This window comes from Ovis canadensis, chromosome 10 (genome assembly GCF_042477335.2).
Source record: "Ovis canadensis isolate MfBH-ARS-UI-01 breed Bighorn chromosome 10, ARS-UI_OviCan_v2, whole genome shotgun sequence".
Lineage (NCBI taxonomy): Eukaryota > Metazoa > Chordata > Mammalia > Artiodactyla > Bovidae > Ovis > Ovis canadensis.
This window is the reverse complement of record NC_091254.1, coordinates 59,086,324-59,107,920: the sequence shown is the minus strand read 5'-3', so window position 1 is coordinate 59,107,920 and position 21,597 is coordinate 59,086,324. Positions and strand designations below refer to the sequence as shown.

The following is a 21,597-nucleotide window of genomic DNA, read 5'->3' as shown; positions in this document are numbered from 1 at the left end:
TTTTTTTTCAGTCTCAGTTTTGGCTAATGCCTCAAAAGTCAAAGAAAATTTAACAAATGCAAAGTACGCTCAGACCCTCTACTAAAGAAATTTCTGTGTACTAAAGGCATATTTCGTTATGAAGTGGGTTCTGTGACTTCTGGTCTGCATAAGAATCAGAAGTTGAAAAATCCAGTTGGGAGAAAGGATTTCAGATTCAGTACTTCAGGCTTCAGTACTCTTCTTGGAATGGAGAAAGGTACTTCTTCTTTCCCAGGTGGCTCAGTGGTAAGGAATCCACCTGTGTGGGTTTGATCCCTGGGTTGGGAAGATTCCTTGGAGAAGGAAATGAAACCCATTCCAGTATTCTTGCCTGGGAAATCCCATGGAAGAGGAACCTGATATGCTACAGTCCATAGGGTCACAAAAGAATCAGACAGTAATTTGTGACTAAGCAAAAATAAGCTTAAAAAAAAAGTAAGGAAGTTTAAGTTTTACTATATCTGCATAGTTTGCTATGTGTTTTCTGAAGTTCAAAGGAAACTGAGATACTATTTGACTCCTGTGAAGAGAAGTCTTACTATAAAAGAAGTTGGAGATGGGACTGCCATTTTCTGGCAATGGAGAGAAGACCCTAAGGATGCTAAGTCTGTGTTCTATAACAAGTATATTTCTCGTAGACTACACAAAATTGAACAAGTATATCTTTCTAAGATTAGCCTAAAGGACATCTAAAGGACTTCTCACTTTTAAAGATGGACAGATTTCTAGAGGTCTGAGGGATGAGAGCACAGCAGAAAGTTGTCAGCCACAGGAATCATTGTGCTATAATATCACGCAATTTACCATTCAATCAAAATTGAAAAGCACAACTAATATATTTGCCATGAAGAGGGTACCAGCACCAAAAGACATATCCATCAGTCAGATAATAACTGTCCAGCATATATTGTTCCTTGTTCTCCCAAACTCCATCTGTTTTCAGTCCAGAGGGGTCCAAAATAACAGATGCAGATTTGGCTAGGAGAAGATGAGAAGGGAAAAGAGACCACCTTTTCCAAATGTAAGCTTTATAACCAAAAGCGGAACTGAATTGCAATTGGGAAGAAACTTTAAATTGATTTTAAAATAAAGTTTGAACACTAAAAATGTATTATTTAATTACCAAAGTAAAATTCTGCTTGTGATTGGCATGGGCTAGAAAATAAATGAGACCTGATCAAGATTTCATTGAAAGGCCCAAAAGGGAAAAAAAATGGTCTAGAACATAGACTTTAAGTATGTACATGTAAGAGTTAGGTACAGACAAGCAGGAACATTTTAAGAGAATTTATTGTCTGCGTGAAATCACTTAGAGAAAAGAACCAGAAGCTTCAGGAAAATTTTTATGGATGAAGCAAGTGCAGAAAGGGTGAAAAAAAGTGATACAAGATGATGGAGATTAAAATGTAAGAAAAAGTCAAATCATTAAAGATTTGTAGGTCAAGATAAAGATTCTGAAATTTATGCTAAGTGCAAAAGATGACAGCTATTGAAGAGTTTTAAACTGCTGAATGAAATGATCAATCAATGTCACATTTACTGATTTTAATTCAGTAATATCTCTCAGAGTGGTTCTATATTCTCCCTTCCTGTGGCCACTACTCCCACAGTTCTAATAAATTCACTAATCCCAGAGCTTATTACTTCTCACCTGGACTATTATAGGAGACTTTTAAAAGACCTCTCAAATTTATATTCTTGTTAAAGTACAGCTTTGATCATCTCTATTTCCTATTCAGTAACTCTTCATTAACTAAAGGTTGTGTTACGCTATTCTTTGACTTGACATTCAAAGCTCTCTATTTTGAGTTCCTGCCTAGTCTTATATCACAATTTAGCTACCAACTTGAACTCTTCCACATTTGCTATATTCTTGCAATTATTCCTTCCCATCATTTCCCTCAAGCAGTTTACTGTGCTCTTACACTATTATTCTTCTCTGTGGGGTCAAATTCTCTCTATGCACAAAAAATGTAATCCTAATACCACTTCTGGTGTCCACAAAATCTTCTTTGACCAACTCAAGCCAGATTCTGTGTCCTTCCCCCTCTTTGTGTTGTAATTTGATCAATTAATCAGCCAAACATGTATACAGAGTTGTCAAATGGAATGCCTTCTGCTAGGCATCTCTCTCTCTCTCATTTTTAAAGTAGGATGCATAATACAAGTTTTGGCACATGTGGCACTGAAAAGCATAATGCTTTATCCAAATGAAAGATGTATCATGCAATGGTATAACTTGATAATCCCTACGGTAAAATTGTATATATACTGTCTATGTGACCTCACAAGGCAAACTCTAAGTATCTCCAGGAGGGATCAGAGATGGCTTTATGAAGGAGGCATGCCTAGGCTTTGATGAAGATAGGAGTTTTTAGAGCAAATGGATTTAAAGGCATTTCAGACAGAAAGAATGTCTGTTTATGCCTTAGCATCTGTGGGATACATATACCTGACAGTGGAAGCTGAGTCTACCTCCTTACATTTCCAGTTTCCGAGTTTCATATCCTACACAGAATAAGCAAGAATATCTTTCCTGTCCAACCGCTTCAACTACAGATAGTGAAAACTGGGCAGCTCACAGAGCTTTCCCTGACATAAACTATCATATATCCTTAGGTAACTGTCACCATCGTGGTTCCAAACAAGGTTCATCATTGTCCTCATAAAACCCTTGGCATGCACTTTCCCAAAACAGAGAAGATATTGAGGGAAACACTTCCTCCACCCCTGATATTTTCCTCCGTGGGCAGAGTCACACGTTAATATTGTAGTCTGACCCTTGTCTGTCAGCTCCTTTACTCATGGCATGTGAAAGTGTTAGTCATTCTGTCATCTCTGACTCTTTGTGACCCCATGAAGTATAGCCTTCCAGGCTTCTCTATCATGGAATTCTCCTAGCAAAAAATACTAGAGAGGGTAGCCATTTCCTTCTTCCGGGCCCAAGGATCAAACCTGGGTCTCCTGCATAGTAGGCAGATTCTTAACCATCTGAGCCATGAGGGAAGCCTAAACAGTGGTTAGATGCCACAAAGTAGTTGACAATGTCTTAACTGTATGCATGTTGTCAGACCTGAGAGCCTCGTCCATCTTTGTCAAGGGGAGTGCTAACCTTGTCTCCTTTCATATAACACTCAAGGCACAGCAGGAGAGCCTTTACTATAGCTGAGTCTGGGTAAAAAAAGCCAGGCAGTTGACTCTGCCCCTTCAACTCTTCTTTTTCTTGGGAACTTATCTGAGAATGCTCAAATTCATTCTTCTCTGTTCCTTTACATCAAAGGAAGACAAGGCAGCCCTGGAAAGCTGACTATGAGTGGGTGAAAAAGTTGATTTAATTCAGGTATTCTAAATCAGTGTGTTTCTTTCTTTCTCATTTTCTTCTTTCCTTCCATCCTTCCATGCTTCTTCCCTTCCTTTTCTGCCTGTCTGTTTTTATCATTCACATAAGTAAAATTCTCCCAAAGCACCCCCCCCCAGTGTCTTGTTTTTATGTGCTCTAGACCCTCACTGATACCCACAGTGACTGTTTTCATTGAAATAAATAACTGATTCCTGTGTGCCAATTTGGTGAGATAATATCTCCCAGTTTTAGAAGAAAGTTCTAGTTTTTTCCCAAATGGCCTGTATATGATCCTAGAATGCCTATGGATAATCTATTATGGGTTATGACAATAGTGGTGTAGTAAATATCTATTTCAAGTGAATGTCTCCTGGCTGTTCGGCTATATTTATCACGTTTGTGAAATCAATATTTCTATATATATTTTTTTATTATGTATAAAAAAAAAGATGCTAGGAAAAAATTCTTCTTTAATCTTGCTTTATTGATTTTAGTTTCTATGTTTAATATTAATTAGTATCAATGTCTAACTAAGCATAATTTAATGATGAGCAATTTTGCCAAAGTTGTATTTAATACAAAGATTCAAAATAAGAATATAATTTAATTTTATCACAATACCTGTGCTGCTGTTGTTGAGTCACTAAATCTTGTCTGACTCTTTGCAGACTTCATGGAGTTCTCTGTCCATGAGATTTCCCAGGCAAGAATACTGGAGTGGTTTGCCATTTCTTTCTCCAGGGAATCTTTCTGACCCAGGGATTGAATCTACATCTTTGCTTGGCAGGCAGATTCTTTACCACCGAGCCACTGGGAAGCCTGTCCCAATATATTTTTAGATGAAATGTAATGATTTTTAAAATTTTTTAATTATTACAAGCCATTGATATTAACTTCCACTGAATTATTCATTCAGTGACATAAGGATTAAGTGAAGTGTCTCTACTTCAGTGAGGATTTTTTTATATTCTTGAAGGAAGGTATCTGATGAAAATATGTTTATTAGTTGAGATGAATATTTTATACCATACATTAAGTGTTTCTATCAAAAACAAGATTCAAACTTGTGTAATTCTGAGACAGAACAAAATCAGTCCTGCTTAAAGCCATTTTTAAGTTAAATTAAAAAAATAAATGCCTAGACACTTACTCCTTGGAAGCAAAGTTATGACCAACCTAGATAGCATATTCAAAAGCAGAGACATTACTTTGTCGACTAAGGTCCATTTAGTCAAGGCTATGGTTTTTCAAGTACTCGTGTATGGATGTGAGAGTTGGACTGTGAAGAAGGCTGAGCACCAAAGAATTGATGCTTTTGAACTGTGGTGTTGGAGAAGACTCTTGAGAGTCCCTTGGGCTGCAAGGAGATCCAACCAGTCCATTCTGAAGGAGATCAGCCCTGGGATTTCTTTGGAAGGAATGATGCTGAAGCTGAAACTCCAGTACTTTGGCCACCTCATGCGAAGAGTTGACTCATTGGAAAATACTTTGATGCTGGGAGGGATTGGGGGCAGGAGGAGAAGGGGATGACAGAGGATGAGATGGCTGGATGGCATCACTGACTTGATGGATGTGAATCTGAGTGAACTCCAGGAGTTGGTGATGGACAGGGAGACCTGGCGTGCTGCGATTCACGGGGTCGCAAAGACTCGGACATGATTGAGTGACTGAACTGAACAGAAAACATCTTAAATATTCCTTAAAAAAATTGCAAATAGAACTACCTTATGACCCAGCAATCCCACTTCTGGGCATACACACCGAGGAAACCAGAATTGAAAGAGACACATGTACCCCAATGTTCATCGCAGCACTGTTTATAATAGCCAGGACATGGAAACAACCTAGATGTCCATCAGCAGATGAATGGATAAGAAAGCTGTGGTACATATACACAATGGAGTATTACTCAGCCGTTAAAAAGAATTCATTTGAATCAGTTCTGATGAGATGGATGAAACTGGAGCCGATTATACAGAGTGAAGTAAGCCAGAAAGAAAAACACCAATACAGTATACTAACACATATATATGGAATTTAGGAAGATGGCAATGACGACCCTGTATGCAAGACAGGGAAAGAGACACAGATGTGTATAACGGACTTTTGGACTCAGAGGGAGAGGGAGAGGGTGGGATGATTTGGGAGAATGACATTCTAACATGTATACTATCATGTGAATTGAATCGCCAGTCTATGTCTGACGCAGGATGCAGCATGCTTGGGGCTGGTGCATGGGGATGACCCAGAAAGATGTTATGGGGAGGGAGGTGGGAGGGGGGTTCATGTTTGGGAATGCATGTAAGAATTAAAGATTTTAAAATTTAAAAAATAAAAAACTAAAAATTAAAAATAAAAATAAAATAAAAAAAAATAAAAAAAAAATTCAAACTATGCACCAGGTATGATAAATATTTCTAAAGTCTTATAAACAATCCAACTTGGTGTAACAAAAATTAATCACTTTAGTTTTATCTTTTTATAAATTTTCTACATATGTACAATCACATAGAGATAATACATACGTATATGATATAATTCACTTAAAGATATTTCTGTTAGCATTAAATATATATTTTTGCTATGCATATTTTATAGGCCTTTTTGAAACTATTTTCTCTATTCATAGAATTAAATATTACACAGGCACTCTGTCTATGTATGTGTGTGTATACTCAGATATATCTGACACTTCTGTGACCCTATGGACTATAACCCACCAGCTTCCTCTGTCCATGGAGTTTTCCAGGCAAGAATACTGGAGTAGGTTACCATTTCCTATTTCAGGGAATCTTCCTGACCCAGAGATGGAACCTACTTCTCCTGCATTGGCAGGCAGATTTTTTTTTTTACCACTGTGCCACCTGGGAAGCCCACATAGGCAATTTAGAAAATCATATATTTTATTTCACATTTTTAATAATAAAATTATGTACATATACTTGCTGGAGTTTCAAGCTACTTATCCAGAAAATTCTCTTAAAATGTCAATTTAAGTTTCAAAATCTTGGCTATAAAATTTCAAATTATAAAACAAAAAGAAAATAATTTTAAAAGAGGGAAAATAATTAGTAATTAATTTCACTGAAATGTGATATATTGCTATATTGAAAATCAAGATCAGTGATAACTCTGTGTTTGAAACATAAGGAAGAATAAATAAAAGATTCTGTTTTATTCAGATGTGTGGACACTGTCTACACAACAACTTCTTTCCTCCTAACTGGAAATTCATTCAGCCCAATTTTCGTCACTCATGATATGTAAATCAGGAATGGCAAGAAGACAACATTGGGGGAAGTGTCATACATTCTGTCTATATCATGAACATGGTTAAGCCAACATAATTGGGTTGAATTATATTTTCCAACAGATTCAAAATTCGTCACACTTTATCCAGATTTAAAACTAAGGAAAAAAAAAAAAAACTGAAAAATCCAATTAGTCCGTCATCTTTTCTCTAAGATTTTGACATTTCTTCTTAATTTCTTGTCACTTGGAGTTTTATTGCTGCTGCTAAATAACTTCAGTCGTGTCCGACTTTGTGCGACCCCATAGACGGCAGCCCACCAGGCTCCTCTGTCTCTGGGATTCTCCAGGCAAGAATACTGGAGTGGAGTGCCATCTCCTTCAATGCATGAAAGTGAAAAGCGAAATTGAAGTTGCTCAGTCATGCCCGACTCTTAGCGACCCCATGGACTCCAGCCTACCAGGCTCCTCCATCCATGGAACTTTCCAGGCAAGAGTACTAGAGTGGGGTGCCATTGCCTTCTCCTTGGAGTGTAATTAGTAAACTAATATTAGTTTTAAAATATTGAATAATATTTTTGTTCTAGACCTAAAATATTTTTTGGAAACCGGGGGTCAGTATAGCCTCCACATTATTTTCATCTGTTCATTTTCACTCTTTTGGACTCCTTTTGTAGGTAGGTAGCAGTTCAATTCTGTTTGACAAATCATTGGAAAGTCTATGTTTTAGATGTAATAAATATGTTTTACTAATCTAAAGATAAATCATGTTTATCATTTTTTTAAACAAGGTGTGGCAATTTGACATGGAAATAATTAGATCAGACAAAAAATAAGGTTTGCTTATTGTTTAATTTTGCTTTGTTTTGTTTTACAAATCTACATAAGGAAAATAAAGCACAATATTATATAGTCTGAGGTAGACTTGCACATTGATTTTGTGGGGTTTAAGTCTCCATCAATTTTCAGGAAAATAAAAGGAAATTTATAGTTCATTCTAAATTTACAAAACAATCCTTTTTAAATACAGTTACTCTAAACTACATGATAAAATGGTTATCCTAGACTGCAAAATTAAAAACTAAGTATATTTACTTCAAGGTAATAATATTAATTTTAATTCAGGATAAATAGAAATATGTTTGAGATATACTTTGCAGACTAACTACCACCTTCAGATGATTGTGTTGTTCTTGGGTTACTTATAATACACTGTTTTCTTTGTAGACCAGAGAGAGTACTAATACAGTTTCCAACTAGTAGACATATTTCCTCCAAAATTTTTTTGTGTCTACTAAAAAACATTCACTGAATATTAAGGATATAATTACATATAGGTATATGTTTATCTATCTATAACAATTTATATTTTTAAAACTCATAGTTACATTAGAACCTTTTTAAATCAAACCTAAAAAAAATAATAATGTCAAATGTCCAAAAGTCAATAGTTACTGAAGATTTGGTTCCAAAGACACAGTAATAAAAGGTTTCAGAGACTATATAGTTCAGAAAACTTATACTAGATTGTTATTTTTTAAGGCCAGACATTCTTCAGCACGAATGTACATTTTGTAACTCAGTATTTATATTTGAAAATATGACATGAAAAAGAAGAACTTCTTTATTACATAATTGAAAGTAGGATGGATGGGGCAAGAAGATTCATCTATTTGCATAAACTGTAAAATACTAAACAAAGAGTACTTTCTCTCAGTCAGTCAACCAACCCTTTCATTTTCACAGCAACCTTTTACATGAAGGTATAGTTAGTTATCATCATCATTATCATCTGTACTTTATGAATGAGAAAACAGATGGACTGTTTGCTGGGTAATTTTTTGAAGCTCACTCAGTACATCCCAGGACTGAGATATGAATCCAGACTGATTCTATTGTCTATGGCCTTGATTATTATGTTACATTGCCTGTGAAGCTGCACTGAAAATGATTGAACAATCTGACAAATAATCAAGTTTTAATTGAAACATTTTTTAAAGGAAATAATCCATTCTAATCAAATACCGAAAATAAGACTGTTTGACATTTAATATTTGAATATGTTATAAAATATCATAGCCAGACCAAAAATTATTTTAAGGCCTTTCATCATTTCTGAGGAAAGCTTCCTGTCAATTTTTTTTAACTTGAAAATCTTTATTTTTAAATCTATAGAAAATGCTTCATGTATTATTTATATCATATATTATATTTTAGGTAAAATATTCAGAAACAAGTATGTGATTGTAAACAAGGAACTAAGGAAAAAAACTTATATGAAGTATGAACATATATTTGGATATTAGAAGAGAGTGAAAATGTTGGCTTAAAGTTCAACATTCAGAAAGCAAAGATCATGGCATCCAGTCCCATCACTCCATGGGAAATAGATGGAGAAACAGTGGAAACAGTGTCAGACTTTATTTTGGGGGACTCCAAAATCACTGCAGATGGTAACTGCAGCCATGAAATTAAAAGACACTTACTCCTTGGAAGGAAAGTTATGACCAACCTAGATAGCATATTGAAAAGCAGAGATATTACTTGGCCGACTAAGCTCTGTCTAGTCAAGGCTATGGTTTTTCCAGTAGTCATGTACGGATGTGAGAGTTGGACTGTGAAGAAGGCTGAGCACCAAAGAATTGATGCTTTTGAACTGTGGTGTTGAAGAAGACTCTTGAGACTCCCTTGGACTGCAAGGAGATCCAACCAGTCCATTCTGAAGGAGATCAACCGTGGGATTTCTTTGGAAGGAATGATGCTAAAGTGGAAACTCCAGTCCTTTGGCTACCTCATGTGAAGGGTTGACTCATTGGAAAAGACTCTGATGCTGGGAGGGATTGGGGGCAGGAGGAGAAGGGGATGAATGAGGATGAGATGCCTAGATGGCATCACTGACTTGATGGATGTGTCTGAGTGAACTCCAGGAGTTGGTGAATGACAGGGAGTCTTGGCATGCTGCAATTCATGGGGTCACAAAGAGTGGGACACTACAGAGCGACTGAAATGAACTGATAATATATGTCCAAAATTTGGCTATCTTGAAACATATCAAATTATAATATCTGTCTAATCTTTGTTAAAGATGTTGAGGTCACATAAATTATACTTCCATCTTCTGTAAATGTAGCAGTAGACATCTTTGCATTTATATAGAATATGTAACTGTAAACAACAGCCTCCCAAACAGCCCTGGACACTCCTGAAAGTCCCATGACCCAGGATCCTCCCATTCAGGCAAACAAAGATAGCTGATTATCTTTTTTATTTGCTAAAACTAGACAGTAGAAGCAGCGAAAAAAAAAAAAAAGTAAAACTCCAGTAACTTTCCCATTTCAATTATCCTTTAATCCACCTGCAATGTAGGAGATGTAGTTTCAGTCTCTGTTTTGGGAAGATCCTCTGGAGGAGGAAATGGTAACGCACTCCACTAGTTTTCGCTGAAAAATCCCACGGACAGAACAGTCTGACCAGCTACAGTCCAAAGGGCTGCAAAGAGTCTGACACAACTGGGCAACTGATCACATGCACTATATCATCACTTATTTTGACTTTAATATGTGGAAAGATTTTAACTGTACACTGGTTTATTCAATAATTGGTTGCATTCAATAATTGCTCACTATGAGAACATTGCATATCAAAATCTACATCATGTTTTTGGCTATGAAAATAAATGGATATATTGAATCCTCTATTAGGAGGAAAAATTAGAGAACTAATTATTTAAGTTGTTATGAAACAATAGCTTACATAAAATGCTATAGAAGTTCACAGGAAGAATGATGGGATGTTAAGAACCACACAAAGAAACTAGATTCCTAGGTTATCAACAGACATAAAATAGAAGATAGCCACTGATAGTTCAGCTGGGAAAGAATCCACCTCTAGTGCAAGAGACCCCAGTTGGATTGCTGGGTCGGGAAGGTCCACTGGAAAAAGGATAGGCTACCCACTCCAGTATTCTTGGGCTTCCTTTGTTGCTCAGCTGGTAAAGAATCTGCCAGCAATGTGGGAGACGTGGGTTCAATCCCTTGGTTGGGAAGATCCTCTGGAGTCTGGCAAGGCTGCCACTCTAATATTATGGCCTGGAGAATTCCATGGACTGTGTAGTCCATGGGTTATAAAGAGCTGGACATTACTGGGTGAATTTCACTCACTGGAAATGTAACCATGTGGAGAAAATTATACTTTATAAAGGGTAGTACAAATATAAGCCACTTGACAATAGAAAGAGGAAAAGTGAAAATGAAAATAAACAGCTCTGGCTTGTGTATGTGTGTGTATTTGTGTGTTAATCACTCAGTCATGTCTGACTCTTTGTAACCTCATAACTGTACTTGGCCAGGCTCCCCTGTCCATGAAATTCTCCAGGCAAGTGTACTGGAGAGGGATGCCATTTCCTTCTCCAAAATAAACCAAACAAAGACATATTTCTGGGTTATAAAAATATGAATAATAAACATGGACATTGATCAAATTCTTATTTTGCCAGGCCCCAGTTTGTCTCCATAATTCCATTCTGGGCCTATATTATTTCCTTACAAGAAACAGTGGAGACATAGAATCAAGTGACCTAAACTTTTAATTTACATCCCAACTTGCTGCACATAAGGATGGAATTGAGGAGCAATAATTATTTTAATCTTTCAATATGTCATTAAATTTAAAAGACAGCTATTAAAGATTCATGTCAACATGCTATGTAAAGTAACTAATTTTAAGTACTATTAAACAATTAGAAAACTTCAATACATAAACTTACTTTTTTTTTTTTAATTTTTAGTTTTTTATTTTTTAAATTTTAAAATCTTTAATTCTTACATGCATTCCCAAACATGACCCCCCCTCCCACCTCCCTCCCCAGAACATCTTTCTGGGTCATCCCCATGCACCAGCCCCAAGCATGCTGCATCCTGCGTCAGACATAGACTGGCTTTTAGAGATATCTCGCACTTAAAACCTCAGATATACAGGTGATACCACTCTAATGGCAGAAAGCAAAGGGGGAACTATAGAGCCTCTTGATGGGGATGAAGGGAGAGAGTGAAAGAGCTTGTTTAAAACTAAAAACAAACAAACAAACAAACAAACTAAGATCATGGCATCTGGCCCCATTACTTCATTGCAAATAGAGGGGGGAAAGTGGAAGTAGTGACAGATTTCCTCTTCTTGGGCTCTAAAATCACTGCAGATGGTGAGTACAGCCTTGAAATCTGAAGACATTTGCTTCTTGGCAGGAAAGTTATGACAAACCTAGACAATGTGTTGCAAACCAGAGACATTACTTTGCCGACAAGTGTTCATATAGTCAAGACTATGGTCTTTCCTCTGGTCACATACAGTTGTGAGAGTTGGACAGTAAAGAAGGTAGACCACTGAAGAATTGACACCTCTGAACTGTGCTGCTGGAGAAGACTCCTGAAAGTCTTGGAGAGCAAGGAGATCAAACCAGTCAATCCTAAGGGAAATCAACTCTGAATAGTCATAGGAAGGACTGATGCTAAAGCTGAAACTCCAGTATTTTGATCATCTGATGTGAACAATTGACTCATTGAAAAAGTCGCTGATGCTGGAAAAGATTGAAGGCAGAAAGAAAAGAGTGCATCAGAGGATTAAATGGCTGGATAGCATCACCAATGCAATGGACATGACCTTGGACAAACTTTGGGGGATGATGAGGGACAGGGAGGCCAGGCATGTTGCAGTCCTTGGGGTTGCAGAGTTGAACACAACTGGATGACTGAATAACAGCTACACTTAAAAGGACTTCCCAGGTGGTGTTAGTGGTAAAGAACCTGCCTGCCAATGCAGGAGATGCAGGTTACATCCCCGGGTTGGCAAAATCCCCTGGAGGAGGGCACAACAACCCACTCCAGTATTCTTATCCGGAGAATTCCATGGACAGAGGAGTCTGGCAGGTGACAGTCCATGGGATCACAAAGAGTCAGATAAGACTAAAGCTACTTACAACTCATGCTCGCACAATAACTAAAATTAATTTCTGCTGTGAAAAAATCTTTATAGATTCCAAAACATGTCTGTATGACATATTTTCTGCAATATGTAGCCCAAAACATGTGTGCCTAGAGGAAAGAAGGCAGGTAAGAGGTACTGATAAGCTTAAACTGAATTCTTTATGACTAAGCTATGCATACATTGGACTCGAGAAGAGGAAATTCACCACACTTATCCACAAACTCATCTTAAGTTTTCAGGAAGCTTAAGGCATGAACATTGAAAAAAAAAAAACAACTTTTTTTTTTCATTTGGTTTTAACAGAGGACAGAAGCAAAGATAAGAAAAATAAGCTTATAATTATTAGTTAATTGAAACTAATACACTGCCTTTGCTGTTTCACATTTATTGTTGACACTTTGAATTTAAAAAGAACTTCAAGGGCACTAGGCAAAGCCCTCTGTGTTATGCTTAAGAGCTACAAATATTCCAGAGAGAGGAAGAAGGAGGAACAGAGGGAGAAAGAAGGAGTGAGACACAGGGATCACCTTTGAAATTTATCAAGTAATGTTAAAAAGAAGCATGTAAATAGACAACCCAAGTCTAATCTTTCAAATGTTAATGGCTTTAATCACTTCTTCTCAAATTGGTAAATTATCTTTTGAGATTGAATTAGAGTAACATGGAAAACACTCTACATATTGAACATTACTATATAAATGTATTCATTTATATTACAGTATAGTATCACTTCATATTTATTCCCTTTAAAAATGAAAGCATGATATCATGATCATTTAAAAAGCATAAATTGGAAAGACTGGTCCAGATTGCTAACAGACCTCCTTTTCTCTTGAAAGCTATGCTATCTAATTAGTTAACAGCACTCACTGTCTAGTGGTGGTTACCCCTAAATACAGAGATTAAGTCATGAAGGAACATACAAGATTTGAAGCTCATATAAAGTATTAAAGCACCTTTGTATGCAATGGCAAAGCTTGAGTCTAATGAGGATGCCACAAAGAAAATCTTCCAGATCCTACTCCCTGAAGGACAGATTTTGAATTAATTAAATTCAACAGTATAAGAAGAGTATGACAGTAACTTCTCTTTAAAGATAAGTAATCAAAACCAATAAATGGAAATTAAATAAGAACCATGGAAGGGAAGATTTTAGCTGCAAGCCCAGTGAATACATAACCCTAAGTTATAAACAAATTAACATACCATAAGATTTTCTTCTGATTTCTTCTGTACACATACATACATACTATTCCTACACAAACATCTGTATTCTGCAGATGCTAAATTAAATTTTAAATAATTAAAAATAAAAGACCTTCAGCACTGCTAAGGATTTAGATACACTGATCCTCTGAAATATCCCATTTGCATACAGTTAAAAACCAATGTTTCCTATATAAAGAATGACTCTTTCATAAGACTTCTCAACTCCAAGGCCTCTAGGCTCAGCTTACAGAACATTTCCTGACATCTAACTCCTTGAACTGACCAATCCAGAATTTTGGTACTGCATATGATACTTTCTATACTTGTTTTTAGAGCTATTACACAATGGAATCATATAGAAATTTTCAAATTTATTTGCTTTTATTTTCTTCCACTAGATGATAACCTTTATGAGAGAAGATGGTGTGCCTAATGTTTTTACTACTGTATTTCCAAAATCTACAGCAATCCTTGGAACATAATAGGAGCTATTTTGGTGAATGAATGAAAGTATTATAACCACTTTTCTCTTTGAGGTAGAATAAAATAATATTATAATGTTAAGAGAGTGATATATATATATATATATATATATATATATATATATATATAGTGATGTTTAAAGTATCTACTAAGGCATATAATATGTGTATATTTTTTTTTCAGAATGGGTTCAGTTCAGTTCAATCACTCTGTCGTGTCTGACTCTTTGTGACCCCAAGAATCGCAGCACGCCAGGCCTCCCTGTCCATCACCAACTCCCGAAGTTCACTCAGACTCACGTCCATCGAGTCAGTGATGCCATCTAGCCATCTCATCTTATGCCGTCCCCTTCTCCTCATGCCCCCAATCCCTCCCAGCATCAGAGTCTTTTCCAATGAGTCAACTCTTTGCTTGAAGTGGCCAAAGTACTGGAGTTTCAGCTTTAGCATCATTCCTTCCAAAGAAATCCCAGGGCTAATCTCCTTCAGAATGGACTGATTGGATCTCCTTGCAATCCAAGGAACACTCAAGAGTCTTTTCCAACACCGCAGTTCAAAAGCATCAATTCTTCAGTGCTCAGCTTTCTTCACAGTCCAACTGTCACATCCATACATGACTACTGGAGAAACCATAGCCTTGACTAGACGGACCTTAGTCGGCAAAGTAATATCTCTGCATTTGAATAGGCTATCTAGGTTGATCATAACTTTTCTTCCAAGGCGTAAGGGTCTTTTAATTTCATGGCTGTGGTCAACATCTGCAGTGATTTTGGAGCCTAAAAACATAAAGTCTGACACTGTTTCCACTGTTTCCCCATCTATTTCCCATGAAGTGATGGGATCAGATGCCATGATCTTCGTTTCCTGAATGTTGACCTTTAAGCCAAAATGTTCACTCTCCTCTTTCACTTTCTTCAAGAGGCTTTTTAGTTCCTCTTCACTTTCTGCCATAATGGTGGTGTCATCTGCTTATCTGAGGTTATTGATATTTGTCCTGGCAATCTTGATTCCAGCTTGTGTTTCTTCCAGTCCAGCGTTTCTCATGATATACTCTGCACATAAGTTAAATAAGCAGGGTGACAATATACAGCCTTGACATACTCCTTTTCCTATTTGAAACCAGTCTGTTGTTCCATGTCCAGTTCTAACTGTTGCTTCCTGACCTGCATACAGATTTTTCAAGAGGCAGGTAAGGTGGTCTGGTGTTCCCATCTCTTTCAGAATTTTCCACAATTTATTATGATACAGTCAAAAGCTTTGGCATAGTCAATAAAGCAGAAATAGATGTTTTTATGGAACTCTCTTGCTTTTTCCATGATCCAGCAGATGTTGACAATTTGATAACTGGTTCCTCTGCCTTTTTAAAAAACCAGCTTGAACATCAGGAAGTTCATGGTTCACATATTGCTGAAGTCTGGCTTGGAGAATTTTGAGCATTACTTTACTGGCATGTGAGATGAGTGCAATTGTGTGGTAGTTTGAGCATTCTTTGGCATTGTCTTTCTTTGGGATTGGAAGGAAAACTTACCATCTCCAGTCCTGTGATCAATTCTGATTTTTCCAAGTTATCTGGCATATTGAGTGTAGCACTTTCACAGCATCATCTTTCAGGATTTAAAATAGCTCAACTGAAATGTCATCACTTCCACTAGTTTTGTTCTTAGTGATGCTTTCTAAGGCCCACTTGACTTCACATTCCAGGATATCTGGCTCTAGATGAGTGATCTTACCATCGTAATTATCCAGGTCATGAAGATCTTTTTTGTACAGTTCTTCTGTGTATTCTTGCCACCTCTTCTTAATATCTTCTGCTTCTGTTAGGTCCATCCCATTTCTGCCCTTTATCGAGCCCATTTTTGCATGAAATGTTCCCTTGGTATCTCTAAGTTTCTTGAAGAGATCTCTAGTCTTTCCCATTCTTTTGTTTTCCTCTATTTCTTAGCAGTTATCGCTGAAGAAGGCTTTCTTATCTCTTTTTGCTATTCTTTGGAACTCTGCATTCAGATCCTTATATCTTTCCTTTTCTCCTTTGTTTTTTTGCCTCTCTTCTTTTCACAGCTATTTGTAAAGCCTCCCCAGACAGCCATTTTTTTTTTTTTTTCATTTCTTTAACTCAATGAAACTAAGCCATGCCCGGGGGGCCACCCATGATGGGTGGATCATGGTGGAGAGGTCTGACAGAATGTGGTCCAGTGGAGAAGGGAATGGCAAACCACTTCAGTATTCTTGCCTTGAGAATCCCATGAACAGTATCAAAAGGCAAAATGATAGGATACTGAAAGATGAACTCCCCAGGTGGGTAGGTGCCCAATATGCTACTGGAGATCAGCGGAGAAATAACTCCAGAAAGAATCAAGGGATGGAGCCAAAGCAAAAACAGTACCCAGCTGTGGATGTGACCGGTGACAGAAGCAAGTCCGATGCTGTAAAGAGCAATATTGCATAGGAACCTGGAATGTCAGGTCCATGAATCAAGGCAAATTGGAAGTGGTCAAAGAAGAGATGGCAAGAGTGAACGTCGACATTTTAGGAATCAGGGAACTAAAATGGACTGGAATGGGTGAATTTAACACAGATGACCATTATATCTACTACTGCAGGCAGGAATCCCTCAGAAGAAATGGAGTAGCCATCATGGTCAACAAAAGAGTCCAAAATACAGTACTTGGATGCAATCTCAAAAACGACAGAATGATCTCTGTTCCTTTCCAAAGCAAACCATTCAATATCACAGTAATCCAAGTCTATGCCCCAACCAGTAACACTGAAGAAGCTGAAGCTGAACGGTTCTATGAAGACCTACAAGACCTTTTAGAACTAGCACCCCAAAACGATGTCCTTTTCATTATAGGGGAGTGGAACGCAAAAGTAGAAAGTCAAGAAACACCTGGAGTAACAGGCAAATTTAACCTTGAAATGAGGAATGAAGCAGGGCAAATACTAATAGAGTTTTGCCAAGAAAATGCACTGGTCATAGCAAACAAAATGGGTTAAGATACTACAGTTTTCTTTGTTTAATAAACATTGCATCCTCTTGTATTCTCCTAAAAATAACTTCCATACAGTTAAAAATAATAGTGCTTCAAGAACAAATTTGAAAAAGTAAAATATTTTTCAGTTATAATATTTTATAATAACCAAATATCATATAAGGAAAAACAAAATATGGTAAAAATCTTTAAAGCTGCCTAATATAGTTGAGCAAGTTTCAATTTACACAACATGTAAAAAGGTACCATTCATACCATTTATTCTACGAACCAGGTAAGATAACACATAATGCAAAAATAAAGAGGTTAAGGTATGATAGAGGGACATTTTAGTCTTGTAACTTGGTGAACAATATAGTTTCAAAATGGAAATGATAATTTCAAAACAACTAATATAGAGTTTTTTATGTCACCACAATGTATGTTTGTGTGTAGTATGTAGTACAGAATCAATATGCACTTATCATATACAAATGGTTGTCTGAGGGGGCCTTACAAATAGCTGAGAAAAGAAGAGAAGTGAATGGCAAGAGAGAAACAGAAATATATAACTATCTGAATACAAAGTTGCAAATATAAGCAAGGAGAGATAGGAAAAGCCTTCCTAAGTGAAAAATCCAAAGAAATAGAGGAAAACAATAGAATGGTAAAGATTAGAGATCTTGTCACGAAAATTAGATAATTTTGGAGGGTAATTTTAGAGACTCTTGTAGGGCACAAACAAAGCTTTGTGTGCACCAAGACCCAGGAGAAAGAAGCAGTGACCCCAACAAGAGATTGAGCCAGACTTGCTTGTGAGTGTCCTGAAGTCTCTGGCAGAGGCATGGATCAACAGTGGCCTACTGTGGGGTCAGGGACACTGAATACAACATTCCTGGCCTAAGTCTTTTTGAACGAAGTCACACATAACAGCCATTACCCCTACCATAGTTTGATCTCAGACCAAACTACACAGAGGAAACATAGCCCCACTCATCAACAGAAAATTGGATTAAAGATTTACTAAACATGGCTCTGTGTATCAGAGCAAGACCCAGATTCCCCTACAGCCAGATCCTCCCATCAGGAAGCTTCCACAAACCTCTTATCCTTATCCATTAGAGGGCAGAGAGAATAGAAACCACAGTTAAAGAAAAATAACCAAACTGATCAGTTGGATCAAGGTCTTGACTAACTCCATGAAACTATGAGCCACCTTGTAGAACCAACCAAGAAGAACAGGTCATGGTGGAGAGTTCTGACAAAATATGGTCTACTGGAGAAGGGAATGGAAAAAACACTTCATATTCTAGCCTTGAGAACCCAATGAACAGTATAAAGAGAAAAAAAGATATGACACTGAAAGATGAAATCTCCAGGTCGGTAGGTACACAATATGTTACTGGAGAAGAGTAGACAAATAGCTCCAGAGAAAATGAAGAGGCTGAGACAAAGCAAAAATGACACCCAGCTGAGGATGTAAAGTCCAATAATGTAAAGGACAATTCTGCATAGGAACCTGGAATGTTAGGTCCATGAATGAAGGCAAATTGAAAGTGGCCAAACAGTAGATAGCAAAAGTGAATATTAACATTTTTGGAATCAGTGAACTAAAATGTACCTGAATGGGCGAATTGAATTCAGACAACCATTATATTTACTACTGTGGGCAAGCATCTTTTAGAAGAACTGAAGTTTTCCTCATAGTCAAGAAGAGAGTAAAAAATGCAGAGTTTGGGTGCAATCTCAAAAACAGTAGAATGATCCTTGTTTGTTTCCAAGGCAAACAGTTCAATATCACAGTAATATCACAGTAATCCAAGTCTATGCCTCAAAACTAATGCAGAAGAAGCTGAGGTTGAATGGTTCTATGATGACGTACAAGAACTTCTAGAGCTAACACCAAAAAAAGTATGTCCTTTTCACCATAGGTAAATGGAATGAAGTAGGAAGTAAGGAGATGCCATGAGTTACAGGGAGGTTTGGCCTTGAAGTACAAAATGAGGCACGACAGGAGCTAATAGAGTTGTGCAAGAGAACGCACTGATCATAGCAACTATCCTCTTCCAACAACACGAGACAACTCTACACATGCACATCACCAGATGGTCAATACCACAGTTAGATTGATTATATTATTTGCAGCAAAATATGGAGAAACTCTATACAGTCAGGAAAAACAAGACCAGGAACTGTCTGTGACTCAGATCAGGAACTCTTTATTGCAAAATTGAGATGGAAATACCAGACCATCTGACCTGCCCCTTGAGAAATCTGTATGCAGGTCAGGAAGCATGGAACAACAGACTGGTTCCAAATAGGAAAAGGAGTATGTCAAGGCTGTATATTGTCACCCTGCTTATTTAACTTATGTGCAGAGTACATCATGAGAAATGCTGGTCTGGAAGAAGCACAAGCTGGAATCAAGATTGCCGGGAGAAATATCAATAACCTCAGATATGCAGATGACATCACCCTTATGGCAGAAAGTGAAGAGGAACTAAAAAGCCTCTTGATGAAAGTGAAAGAGGAGAGTGAAAAAGTTGGCTTAAAGCTCAACATTCAGAAAACGAAGATCATGGCATCTGGTCCCATCACTTCATGGGAAATAGATGGGGAAACAGTGGAAACAGTGTCAGACTTTATTTTGGGGGGCTCCAAAATCACTGCAGATGGTGACTGCAGCCATGATATTAAAAGACACTCCTTGGAAGAAACGTTATGATCAACGTAGATAGCATATTGGAAAGCAGAGACATTACTTTGCCAACTAAGGTCTGTCTAGTCAAGGTTATGGTTTTTCCTGTGGTCATGTATGGATGTGAGAGTTGGACTGTGAAGAAGGCTGAGCGTGGAAGAATTGATGCTTTTGAACTGTGGTGTTGGAGAAGACTCTTGAGAATTCCTTAGACTGCAAGGAGATCCACCCAGTTCATTCTGAAGGAGATCAACCCTGGGATTTCTTTGGAATGAATGATGCTAAAGCTGAAACTCCAGTACTTTGGCCACCTCATGCAAAGAGTTGACTCATTGGAAAAGACTTTGATGCTGGGAGGGATTGGGGGAAGGAGGAGAAAGGGATGACAGAGGATGAGATGGCTGGATGGCATCACTGACTCGTTGGACATGAGTTTGAGGGAACTTTGGGAGTTGGTGATGGACGGGAAAGCCTGGTGCGCTGAGATTCATGTGGTCGCAAAGAGTCAGACATGACTGAGTGACTGAACTGAACTGAAGGGAAAGCTACTAGACCATTCAGGTATGACTTAAATCAAATCCCTGACAGTGGGAGTGATAAATAGATTCAAGGGATCAGATTTGATAGAGTGCTTGATGAACTATGGACAGAAGTTCATAACACTATACAGGAGGGGGTAATCAAAACCACCCCCAAGAAAAAGAAATGCAAAAATAATTCAAAAAAAAAATCATTTTCTAAGGAAGCCTTACAAATAGCTGAGAAAAGAAGACAAGTGAAAAATAGAAAAGGAAAGATCAGTTCAGTTCAGTCGCTCAGTCATGTCTGACTCTTTGTAATCCCATGAGTTGCAGCACGCCAGGCCTCCCTGTCCATCACCAACCCCCAAAGTTCATTCACGCTCACATCCATCAAGGCAGTGATGCCATCCATCCATCTCATCCTCTGTCATCCCATTTTCCTCCTGCCCCAAATCCCTCCCAGCATAAGTGTGTTTTACAATGAGTCAACTCTTCGCATGAGGTGGCCAAAATACTGGAGTTTCAGCTTGAGCGTCATTCCTTCCAAAGAACACCCAGGGATGATCCCCTTTAGAATGGACTGGTTGGATCTCCTTGCAGTCCAAGGGACTCTCAAGAGTCTTCTCCAACACCACAGTTCAAAAGCATCAATTCTTCGGTGCTCAGCTTTCTTCACAGTCCAACTCTCACATCCATACATATATCCATCTAAATGCAGAGTTCTAAAGAATGGCAAGGAGAGATATGAAAGTCTTCCTAAGCAATCAATGCAAATAAATGGAGGAAAACAAAAGAAAGGGAAATTCAGAGGTTTCTTCAAGAAAACTAGAGATACCAAAGGAATATTTCATGCAAAGATGGGCACAATTAGGAACAGGAACAGCAAGGACATAATAGAAGCAGAAAATACTAAGTTGTGGCATGCAGAATAACTATACAGAAAAGATCTTAATGATGCCGATAATCATGATGGTGTGATCACTTAGCTAGAGCCTAACATCTTGGAATGAGAAGACAAGTGGGCCTAGGAAGCATTACCATGAACAAAGCTAGTGGAGATTATGGAATTCCATCTGAGTTATTTCAAATCGTGAAAGATGATGCTGTTAAAGTGTTGCACTCAATTTGT

The 21,597-nt window shown here is 37.6% G+C and overlaps 1 non-coding gene across 1 annotated transcript; it reads right to left on the bottom strand.

Annotated features, from left to right (window-relative positions):
- Window positions 1-3,029: 3,029 nt before the first annotated feature.
- Window positions 3,030-3,155, bottom strand: LOC138447032 (U6atac minor spliceosomal RNA). The gene has a single exon (XR_011259664.1). It is a non-coding gene; the product is annotated as a U6atac minor spliceosomal RNA (small nuclear RNA).
- Window positions 3,156-21,597: the final 18,442 nt, after the last annotated feature.